The following is a 9,559-nucleotide window of genomic DNA, read 5'->3' on the forward strand; positions in this document are numbered from 1 at the left end:
GGCAACGGCTAAAAAGCCTACGACACCCGGTATTCCCAGGCGGTCTCCCATCCAGGTACTAACCAGGCCCGGCCCTGGATCGCTTCCGAGATCAGACGCTTTCAGGGTGGTGTGGCCGTAGGCGATGAAGCTCGGCACTTTGGGCCTTTTGGACCTGTGGGCGGTGCTGTGTAAAAAATAAAGTGCAAAATGTTAAAAAAAATGAAAGGGTGAAAATTTTGAAAAAATGGCTCTTTGCGGCTTCCTGACGCATGCGCGCAGTGGAAAAAAAAGAGTGAAAACATGGAAAATGTTAAAAAAATGGCAACGGCTAAAAAGCCTACGACACCCGGTATTCCCAGGCGGTCTCCCATCCAGGTACTAACCAGGCCCGGCCCTGGATCGCTTCCGAGATCAGACGAGATCGGGCGCTTTCAGGGTGGTGTGGCCGTAGGCGATGAAGCTCGGCACTTTGGGCCTTTTGGACCTGTGGGCGGTGCTGTGTAAAAAATAAAGTGCAAAATGTTAAAAAAAATGAAAGGGTGAAAATTTTGAAAAAATGGCTCTTTGCGGCTTCCTGACGCATGCGCGCAGTGGAAAAAAAAGAGTGAAAACATGGAAAATGTTAAAAAAATGGCAACGGCTAAAAAGCCTACGACACCCGGTATTCCCAGGCGGTCTCCCATCCAGGTACTAACCAGGCCCGGCCCTGGATCGCTTCCGAGATCAGACGAGATCGGGCGCTTTCAGGGTGGTGTGGCCGTAGGCGATGAAGCTCGGCACTTTGGGCCTTTTGGACCTGTGGGCGGTGCTGTGTAAAAAATAAAGTGCAAAATGTTAAAAAAAATGAAAGGGTGAAAATTTTGAAAAAATGGCTCTTTGCGGCTTCCTGACGCATGCGCGCAGTGGAAAAAAAAGAGTGAAAACATGGAAAATGTTAAAAAAATGGCAACGGCTAAAAAGCCTACGACACCCGGTATTCCCAGGCGGTCTCCCATCCAGGTACTAACCAGGCCCGGCCCTGGATCGCTTCCGAGATCAGACGAGATCGGGCGCTTTCAGGGTGGTGTGGCCGTAGGCGATGAAGCTCGGCACTTTGGGCCTTTTGGACCTGTGGGCGGTGCTGTGTAAAAAATAAAGTGCAAAATGTTAAAAAAAATGAAAGGGTGAAAATTTTGAAAAAATGGCTCTTTGCGGCTTCCTGACGCATGCGCGCAGTGGAAAAAAAAGAGTGAAAACATGGAAAATGTTAAAAAAATGGCAACGGCTAAAAAGCCTACGACACCCGGTATTCCCAGGCGGTCTCCCATCCAGGTACTAACCAGGCCCGGCCCTGGATCGCTTCCGAGATCAGACGAGATCGGGCGCTTTCAGGGTGGTGTGGCCGTAGGCGATGAAGCTCGGCACTTTGGGCCTTTTGGACCTGTGGGCGGTGCTGTGTAAAAAATAAAGTGCAAAATGTTAAAAAAAATGAAAGGGTGAAAATTTTGAAAAAATGGCTCTTTGCGGCTTCCTGACGCATGCGCGCAGTGGAAAAAAAAGAGTGAAAACATGGAAAATGTTAAAAAAATGGCAACGGCTAAAAAGCCTACGACACCCGGTATTCCCAGGCGGTCTCCCATCCAGGTACTAACCAGGCCCGGCCCTGGATCGCTTCCGAGATCAGACGAGATCGGGCGCTTTCAGGGTGGTGTGGCCGTAGGCGATGAAGCTCGGCACTTTGGGCCTTTTGGACCTGTGGGCGGTGCTGTGTAAAAAATAAAGTGCAAAATGTTAAAAAAAATGAAAGGGTGAAAATTTTGAAAAAATGGCTCTTTGCGGCTTCCTGACGCATGCGCGCAGTGGAAAAAAAAGAGTGAAAACATGGAAAATGTTAAAAAAATGGCAACGGCTAAAAAGCCTACGACACCCGGTATTCCCAGGCGGTCTCCCATCCAGGTACTAACCAGGCCCGGCCCTGGATCGCTTCCGAGATCAGACGAGATCGGGCGCTTTCAGGGTGGTGTGGCCGTAGGCGATGAAGCTCGGCACTTTGGGCCTTTTGGACCTGTGGGCGGTGCTGTGTAAAAAATAAAGTGCAAAATGTTAAAAAAAATGAAAGGGTGAAAATTTTGAAAAAATGGCTCTTTGCGGCTTCCTGACGCATGCGCGCAGTGGAAAAAAAAGAGTGAAAACATGGAAAATGTTAAAAAAATGGCAACGGCTAAAAAGCCTACGACACCCGGTATTCCCAGGCGGTCTCCCATCCAGGTACTAACCAGGCCCGGCCCTGGATCGCTTCCGAGATCAGACGAGATCGGGCGCTTTCAGGGTGGTGTGGCCGTAGGCGATGAAGCTCGGCACTTTGGGCCTTTTGGACCTGTGGGCGGTGCTGTGTAAAAAATAAAGTGCAAAATGTTAAAAAAAATGAAAGGGTGAAAATTTTGAAAAAATGGCTCTTTGCGGCTTCCTGACGCATGCGCGCAGTGGAAAAAAAAGAGTGAAAACATGGAAAATGTTAAAAAAATGGCAACGGCTAAAAAGCCTACGACACCCGGTATTCCCAGGCGGTCTCCCATCCAGGTACTAACCAGGCCCGGCCCTGGATCGCTTCCGAGATCAGACGACATCGGGCGCTTTCAGGGTGGTGTGGCCGTAGGCGATGAAGCTCGGCACGTTGGGCCTTTTGGACCTGTGGGCGGTGCTGTGTAAAAAATAAAGTGCAAAATGTTAAAAAAAATGAAAGGGTGAAAATTTTGAAAAAATGGCTCTTTGCGGCTTCCTGACGCATGCGCGCAGTGGAAAAAAAAGAGTGAAAACATGGAAAATGTTAAAAAAATGGCAACGGCTAAAAAGCCTACGACACCCGGTATTCCCAGGCGGTCTCCCATCCAGGTACTAACCAGGCCCGGCCCTGGATCGCTTCCGAGATCAGACGAGATCGGGCGCTTTCAGGGTGGTGTGGCCGTAGGCGATGAAGCTCGGCACTTTGGGCCTTTTGGACCTGTGGGCGGTGCTGTGTAAAAAATAAAGTGCAAAATGTTAAAAAAAATGAAAGGGTGAAAATTTTGAAAAAATGGCTCTTTGCGGCTTCCTGACGCATGCGCGCAGTGGAAAAAAAAGAGTGAAAACATGGAAAATGTTAAAAAAATGGCAACGGCTAAAAAGCCTACGACACCCGGTATTCCCAGGCGGTCTCCCATCCAGGTACTAACCAGGCCCGGCCCTGGATCGCTTCCGAGATCAGGCGCTTTCAGGTTGGTGTGGCCGTAGGCGATGAAGCTCGGCACTTTGGGCCTTTTGGACCTGTGGGCGGTGCTGTGTAAAAAATAAAGTGCAAAATGTTAAAAAAAATGAAAGGGTGAAAATTTTGAAAAAATGGCTCTTTGCGGCTTCCTGACGCATGCGCGCAGTGGAAAAAAAAGAGTGAAAACATGGAAAATGTTAAAAAAATGGCAACGGCTAAAAAGCCTACGACACCCGGTATTCCCAGGCGGTCTCCCATCCAGGTACTAACCAGGCCCGGCCCTGGATCGCTTCCGAGATCAGGCGCTTTCAGGGTGGTGTGGCCGTAGGCGATGAAGCTCGGCACTTTGGGCCTTTTGGACCTGTGGGCGGTGCTGTGTAAAAAATAAAGTGCAAAATGTTAAAAAAAATGAAAGGGTGAAAATTTTGAAAAAATGGCTCTTTGCGGCTTCCTGACGCATGCGCGCAGTGGAAAAAAAGAGTGAAAACATGGAAAATGTTAAAAAAATGGCAACGGCTAAAAAGCCTATGACACCCGGTATTCCCAGGCGGTCTCCCGTCCAGGTACTAACCAGGCCCGGCCCTGGATCGCTTCCGAGATCAGGCGCTTTCAGGTTGGTGTGGCCGTAGGCGATGAAGCTCGGCACTTTGGGCCTTTTGGACCTGTGGGCGGTGCTGTGTAAAAAATAAAGTGCAAAATGTTAAAAAAAATGAAAGGGTGAAAATTTTGAAAAAATGGCTCTTTGCGGCTTCCTGACGCATGCGCGCAGTGGAAAAAAAAGAGTGAAAACATGGAAAATGTTAAAAAAAATGGCAACGGCTAAAAAGCCTACGACACCCGGTATTCCCAGGCGGTCTCCCATCCAGGTACTAACCAGGCCCGGCCCTGGATCGCTTCCGAGATCAGACGAGATCGGGCGCTTTCAGGGTGGTGTGGCCGTAGGCGATGAAGCTCGGCACTTTGGGCCTTTTGGACCTGTGGGCGGTGCTGTGTAAAAAATAAAGTGCAAAATGTTAAAAAAAATGAAAGGGTGAAAATTTTGAAAAAATGGCTCTTTGCGGCTTCCTGACGCATGCGCGCAGTGGAAAAAAAAGAGTGAAAACATGGAAAATGTTAAAAAAATGGCAACGGCTAAAAAGCCTACGACACCCGGTATTCCCAGGCGGTCTCCCATCCAGGTACTAACCAGGCCCGGCACTGGATCGCTTCCGAGATCAGGCGCTTTCAGGGTGGTGTGGCCGTAGGCGATGAAGCTCGGCACTTTGGGCCTTTTGGACCTGTGGGCGGTGCTGTGTAAAAAATAAAGTGCAAAATGTTAAAAAAAATGAAAGGGTGAAAATTTTGAAAAAATGGCTCTTTGCGGCTTCCTGACGCATGCGCGCAGTGGAAAAAAAAGAGTGAAAACATGGAAAATGTTAAAAAAATGGCAACGGCTAAAAAGCCTACGACACCCGGTATTCCCAGGCGGTCTCCCATCCAGGTACTAACCAGGCCCGGCCCTGGATCGCTTCCGAGATCAGACGACATCGGGCGCTTTCAGGGTGGTGTGGCCGTAGGCGATGAAGCTCGGCACGTTGGGCCTTTTGGACCTGTGGGCGGTGCTGTGTAAAAAATAAAGTGCAAAATGTTAAAAAAAATGAAAGGGTGAAAATTTTGAAAAAATGGCTCTTTGCGGCTTCCTGACGCATGCGCGCAGTGGAAAAAAAAGAGTGAAAACATGGAAAATGTTAAAAAAATGGCAACGGCTAAAAAGCCTACGACACCCGGTATTCCCAGGCGGTCTCCCATCCAGGTACTAACCAGGCCCGGCCCTGGATCGCTTCCGAGATCAGACGAGATCGGGCGCTTTCAGGGTGGTGTGGCCGTAGGCGATGAAGCTCGGCACTTTGGGCCTTTTGGACCTGTGGGCGGTGCTGTGTAAAAAATAAAGTGCAAAATGTTAAAAAAATGAAAGGGTGAAAATTTTGAAAAAAATGGCTCTTTGCGGCTTCCTGACGCATGCGCGCAGTGGAAAAAAAAGAGTGAAAACATGGAAAATGTTAAAAAAATGGCAACGGCTAAAAAGCCTACGACACCCGGTATTCCCAGGCGGTCTCCCATCCAGGTACTAACCAGGCCCGGCCCTGGATCGCTTCCGAGATCAGACGACATCGGGCGCTTTCAGGGTGGTGTGGCCGTAGGCGATGAAGCTCGGCACTTTGGGCCTTTGGACCTGTGGGCGGTTGCTTTGTAAAAAATAAAGTGCAAAATGTTAAAAAAAATGAAAGGGTGAAAATTTGAAAAATGCTCTTTGCGGCTTCCTGACGCATGCGCGCAGTGGAAAAAAAAAGAGTGAAACATGGAAAATGTTAAAAAATGGCAACGGCTAAAAAGCCTACGACACCCGGTATTCCCAGGCGGTTCTCCCATCCAGGTACTAACCAGGCCCGCCTGGATCGCTTCCGAGATCAGAACCGAGATCGGGGCTTTCAGGGTTGGTGTGGCCGTAGGCATGAAGCTCGGCACTTTGGGCCTTTGGACCTGTGGGCGGTGCTGTGTAAAAATAAAGTGCAAATGGTAAAAAATGAAAAGGGTGAAAAATTTTGAAAAAAATGGCTCTTTGCGGCTTCCCTGCGGCATGCGCGCAGTGGAAAAAAAGAGTGAAAACATGGAATGTGTAAAAAAAATGGCACGGCCTAAAAAAGCCTACGACACCCGGTATTTCTCCCAGGCGTCCCTCCCATCCAGGTACAAACCCAGGTCGCCGGCCCTGGAATCGCTTCCGGAGATCAGGGATTTCAGGTTGGTGTGGCCGTAGAGCGATGAAGCTCAGGCACTTTGGGCCTTTTGGCCTTGAGGGACGGTTGCTTGTGTAAAAAATATAAGTGGCAAATGTTAAAAAATGGAAAGGGTCGAAAAATTTTGAAAAAATGGCTCTTTGCGGCTTTCCTGACGCATGCGCGCAGTGGAAAAAAAGAGTGAAAACATGGAAAATGTTAAAAAATGGCAACGGCTAAAAGCCTACGACACCCGGTATCCCAGGCGGTCTCCCATCCAGGTACTAACCAGGCCCGGCCCTGGATCGCTTTCCGAGATCAGGCCGCTTTCAGGGTGGTGTGGCCGTAGGCGATGAAGCTCGGCACTTTGGGCCTTTTGGACCTGTGGGCGGTGCTGTGTAAAAAATAAAGTGCAAAATGGTTAAAAAAAAATGAAAGGGTGAAAATTTTGAAAAAATGGCCTCTTTGCGGCTTCCTGACGCATGCGCGCAGTGGAAAAAAAGAGTGAAACATGGAAAATGTTAAAAAAATGGCAACGGCTAAAAAGCCTACGACACCCGGTATTCCCAGGCGGTCTCCCATCCAGGTACTAACCAGGCCCGGCCCTGGATCGCTTCCGAGATCAGGCGCTTTCCAGGTGGTGTGGCGTAGGCGATGAAGCTCGGCACTTTGGGCCTTTTGGACCTGTGGGCGGTGCTGTGTAAAAAATAAAGTGCAAAATGTTTAAAAAAATGAAAGGGTGAAAATTTGAAAAAATGGCTCTTTGCGGCTTCCTGACGCATGCGCGCAGTGGAAAAAAGAGTGAAAACATGGAAAATGTTAAAAAAAATGGCAACGGCTAAAAAGCCTACGACACCCGGTATTCCCAGGCGGTCTCCCATCCAGGTACTAACCAGGCCCGGCCCTGGATCGCTTCCGAGATCAGGCGCTTTCAGGTTGGTGTGGGCGTAGGCGATGAAGCTCGGCACTTTGGGCCTTTTGGACCTGGTGGGCGTGCTGTTGTAAAACATAAAGTGCAAAAATGTTAAAAAAAATTGAACGGGTGAAAATTTTGGAAAAAATGGCTCTTTGCGGTTCCTGGACGCATGCGCGCAGTTGGGAAAAAAAGAGTGCAAAACAGTGGAAAATGTTAAAAAAAAATGGCACGGCTAAAAGCCTATGAGCACCCGGTATTCCAGGCGGTCTCCCATCCAGTGTACTAACCAGGCCCGGCCCCTGGATCGCTTCCCGGTCAGACGCAATGGGCGGCTTTCAGGGTGGTGTGGCCGTAGGCGATGAAGCTCGGCACTTTGGGCCTTTTGGACCTGTGGGCGGTGCTGTGTAAAAAATAAAGTGCAAAATGTTAAAAAAAATGAAAGGGTGAAAATTTTGAAAAAATGGCTCTTTGCGGCTTCCTGACGCATGCGCGCAGTGGAAAAAAAAGAGTGAAAACATGGAAAATGTTAAAAAAATGGCAACGGCTAAAAAGCCTACGACACCCGGTATTCCCAGGCGGTCTCCCATCCAGGTACTAACCAGGCCCGGCCCTGGATCGCTTCCGAGACAGATCGCGCTTTCAGGGTGGTGTGGCCGTAGGCGATGAAGCTCGGCACTTTGGGCCTTTTGGACCTGTGGGCGGTGCTGTGTAAAAAATAAAGTGCAAAATGTTAAAAAAAATGAAAGGGTGAAAATTTTGAAAAAATGGCTCTTTGCGGCTTCCTGACGCATGCGCGCAGTGGAAAAAAAAGAGTGAAAACATGGAAAATGTTAAAAAAATGGCAACGGCTAAAAAGCCTACGACACCCGGTATTCCCAGGCGGTCTCCCATCCAGGTACTAACCAGGCCCGGCCCTGGATCGCTTCCGAGATCAGACGAGATCGGGCGCTTTCAGGGTGGTGTGGCCGTAGGCGATGAAGCTCGGCACTTTGGGCCTTTTGGACCTGTGGGCGGTGCTGTGTAAAAAATAAAGTGCAAAATGTTAAAAAAAATGAAAGGGTGAAAATTTTGAAAAAAATGGCTCTTTGCGGCTTCCTGACGCATGCGCGCAGTGGAAAAAAAAGAGTGAAAACATGGAAAATGTTAAAAAAATGGCAACGGCTAAAAAGCCTACGACACCCGGTATTCCAGGCGGTCTCCCATCCAGGTACTAACCAGGCCCGGCCCTGGATCGCTTCCGAGAATCAGGCGCTTTTCAGGGTGGTGTGGCCGTAGGCGATGAAGCTCGGCACTTTGGGCCTTTTGGACCTGTGGGCGGTGCTGTGTAAAAAATAAAGTGCAAAATGTTAAAAAAAATGAAAGGGTGAAAATTTTGAAAAAAATGGCTCTTTGCGGCTTCCTGACGCATGCGCGCAGTGGAAAAAAAAGAGTGAAAACATGGAAAATGTTAAAAAAATGGCAACGGCTAAAAAGCCTACGACACCCGTATTCCCAGGCGGTCTCCCATCCAGGTACTAACCAGGCCCGGCCCTGGATCGCTTCCGAGATCAGACGAGATCGGGCGCTTTCAGGGTGGTGTGGCCGTAGGCGATGAAGCTCGGCACTTTGGGCCTTTTGGACCTGTGGGCGGTGCTGTGTAAAAAATAAAGTGCAAAATGTTAAAAAAAATGAAAGGGTGAAAATTTTGAAAAAATGGCTCTTTGCGGCTTCCTGACGCATGCGCGCAGTGGAAAAAAAAGAGTGAAAACATGGAAAATGTTAAAAAATGGCAACGGCTAAAAAGCCTACGACACCCGGTATTCCAGGCGGTCTCCCATCCAGGTACTAACCAGGCCCGGCCCTGGATCGCTTCCGAGATCAGACGAGATCGGGCGCTTTCAGGGTGGTGTGGCCGTAGGCGATGAAGCTCGGCACTTTGGGCCTTTTGGACCTGTGGGCGGTGCTGTGTAAAAAATAAAGTGCAAAATGTTAAAAAAAATGAAGGGTGAAAATTTTGAAAAAATGGCTCTTTGCGGCTTCCTGACGCATGCGCGCAGTGGAAAAAAAAAGAGTGAAAACATGGAAAATGTTAAAAAAATGGCAACGGCTAAAAAGCCTACGACACCGGTATTCCAGGCGGTCTCCCATCCAGGTACTAACCAGGCCCGGCCCTGGATCGCTTCCGAGATCAGACGAGATCGGGCGCTTTCAGGTGGTGTGGCCGTAGGCGATGAAGCTCGGCACTTTGGCCTTTTGGACCTGTGGGCGGTGCTGTGTAAAAAATAAAGTGCAAAATGTTAAAAAAAATGAAAGGGTGAAAATTTTGAAAAAAATGGCTCTTTGCGGCTTCCTGACGCATGCGCGCAGTGGAAAAAAAAGAGTGAAAACATGGAAAATGTTAAAAAAAATGGCAACGGCTAAAAAGCCTACGACAAGGTGAGCAACCTGGGGTTGGCTGGACAGAGTGACTGTAAATGAGCTTTTGAGGAAGGTTTGGGAGATCTTGTGACTAAAACTCTGGACCTGAAAGAACCTTGTCCTGATAGCCAAGATGAAAATCTAAATTATTCTCCGGATTGGAAATTTTCGGAGTCCTGCCTTCTTCTGGAGAAGACCTACAAACATTCCTGGAATTGTCATGGAACTGTCTTGCTTGGGAAAGAAAAGTACTCTTCCCCCTGAAGACTTGGAGACCATGTCATC

At 48.8% G+C, this 9,559-nt stretch overlaps 12 non-coding genes and 11 pseudogenes across 12 annotated transcripts; all 23 read right to left on the reverse strand.

The window, feature by feature from the left end:
• Window positions 1–14: 14 nt before the first annotated feature.
• On the reverse strand, window positions 15–123 carry LOC121403458 (annotated as a pseudogene).
• A 193-nt stretch (window positions 124–316) lies between these two features.
• LOC121403354 lies at window positions 317–435 on the reverse strand. The gene has a single exon (XR_005967268.1). It is a non-coding gene; the product is annotated as a 5S ribosomal RNA (ribosomal RNA).
• Window positions 436–628: 193 nt separating this feature from the next.
• On the reverse strand, window positions 629–747 carry LOC121403355. Its single transcript, XR_005967269.1, has one exon. It is a non-coding gene; the product is annotated as a 5S ribosomal RNA (ribosomal RNA).
• Window positions 748–940: 193 nt separating this feature from the next.
• LOC121403356 lies at window positions 941–1,059 on the reverse strand. The gene has a single exon (XR_005967270.1). It is a non-coding gene; the product is annotated as a 5S ribosomal RNA (ribosomal RNA).
• A 193-nt stretch (window positions 1,060–1,252) lies between these two features.
• Window positions 1,253–1,371, reverse strand: LOC121403357. Its single transcript, XR_005967271.1, has one exon. It is a non-coding gene; the product is annotated as a 5S ribosomal RNA (ribosomal RNA).
• Window positions 1,372–1,564: 193 nt separating this feature from the next.
• Window positions 1,565–1,683, reverse strand: LOC121403358. The gene has a single exon (XR_005967272.1). It is a non-coding gene; the product is annotated as a 5S ribosomal RNA (ribosomal RNA).
• A 193-nt stretch (window positions 1,684–1,876) lies between these two features.
• On the reverse strand, window positions 1,877–1,995 carry LOC121403359. Its single transcript, XR_005967273.1, has one exon. It is a non-coding gene; the product is annotated as a 5S ribosomal RNA (ribosomal RNA).
• A 193-nt stretch (window positions 1,996–2,188) lies between these two features.
• LOC121403360 lies at window positions 2,189–2,307 on the reverse strand. The gene has a single exon (XR_005967274.1). It is a non-coding gene; the product is annotated as a 5S ribosomal RNA (ribosomal RNA).
• Window positions 2,308–2,500: 193 nt separating this feature from the next.
• Window positions 2,501–2,619, reverse strand: LOC121403394 (annotated as a pseudogene).
• Window positions 2,620–2,812: 193 nt separating this feature from the next.
• On the reverse strand, window positions 2,813–2,931 carry LOC121403361. The gene has a single exon (XR_005967275.1). It is a non-coding gene; the product is annotated as a 5S ribosomal RNA (ribosomal RNA).
• A 193-nt stretch (window positions 2,932–3,124) lies between these two features.
• LOC121403462 lies at window positions 3,125–3,233 on the reverse strand (annotated as a pseudogene).
• Window positions 3,234–3,426: 193 nt separating this feature from the next.
• Window positions 3,427–3,535, reverse strand: LOC121403443 (annotated as a pseudogene).
• Window positions 3,536–4,030: 495 nt separating this feature from the next.
• LOC121403363 lies at window positions 4,031–4,149 on the reverse strand. The gene has a single exon (XR_005967277.1). It is a non-coding gene; the product is annotated as a 5S ribosomal RNA (ribosomal RNA).
• A 193-nt stretch (window positions 4,150–4,342) lies between these two features.
• On the reverse strand, window positions 4,343–4,451 carry LOC121403465 (annotated as a pseudogene).
• Window positions 4,452–4,644: 193 nt separating this feature from the next.
• Window positions 4,645–4,763, reverse strand: LOC121403395 (annotated as a pseudogene).
• A 193-nt stretch (window positions 4,764–4,956) lies between these two features.
• Window positions 4,957–5,075, reverse strand: LOC121403364. Its single transcript, XR_005967278.1, has one exon. It is a non-coding gene; the product is annotated as a 5S ribosomal RNA (ribosomal RNA).
• Window positions 5,076–5,268: 193 nt separating this feature from the next.
• LOC121403397 lies at window positions 5,269–5,387 on the reverse strand (annotated as a pseudogene).
• Window positions 5,388–6,805: 1,418 nt separating this feature from the next.
• LOC121403468 lies at window positions 6,806–6,914 on the reverse strand (annotated as a pseudogene).
• Window positions 6,915–7,427: 513 nt separating this feature from the next.
• Window positions 7,428–7,538, reverse strand: LOC121403475 (annotated as a pseudogene).
• A 193-nt stretch (window positions 7,539–7,731) lies between these two features.
• LOC121403365 lies at window positions 7,732–7,850 on the reverse strand. Its single transcript, XR_005967279.1, has one exon. It is a non-coding gene; the product is annotated as a 5S ribosomal RNA (ribosomal RNA).
• Window positions 7,851–8,348: 498 nt separating this feature from the next.
• Window positions 8,349–8,466, reverse strand: LOC121403382. Its single transcript, XR_005967296.1, has one exon. It is a non-coding gene; the product is annotated as a 5S ribosomal RNA (ribosomal RNA).
• A 192-nt stretch (window positions 8,467–8,658) lies between these two features.
• On the reverse strand, window positions 8,659–8,776 carry LOC121403401 (annotated as a pseudogene).
• Window positions 8,777–8,969: 193 nt separating this feature from the next.
• On the reverse strand, window positions 8,970–9,085 carry LOC121403454 (annotated as a pseudogene).
• Window positions 9,086–9,559: the final 474 nt, after the last annotated feature.

The sequence above is a fragment of the Xenopus laevis genome, chromosome 4L, assembly GCF_017654675.1.
Source record: "Xenopus laevis strain J_2021 chromosome 4L, Xenopus_laevis_v10.1, whole genome shotgun sequence".
Taxonomy (NCBI): Eukaryota; Metazoa; Chordata; class Amphibia; order Anura; family Pipidae; genus Xenopus; species Xenopus laevis.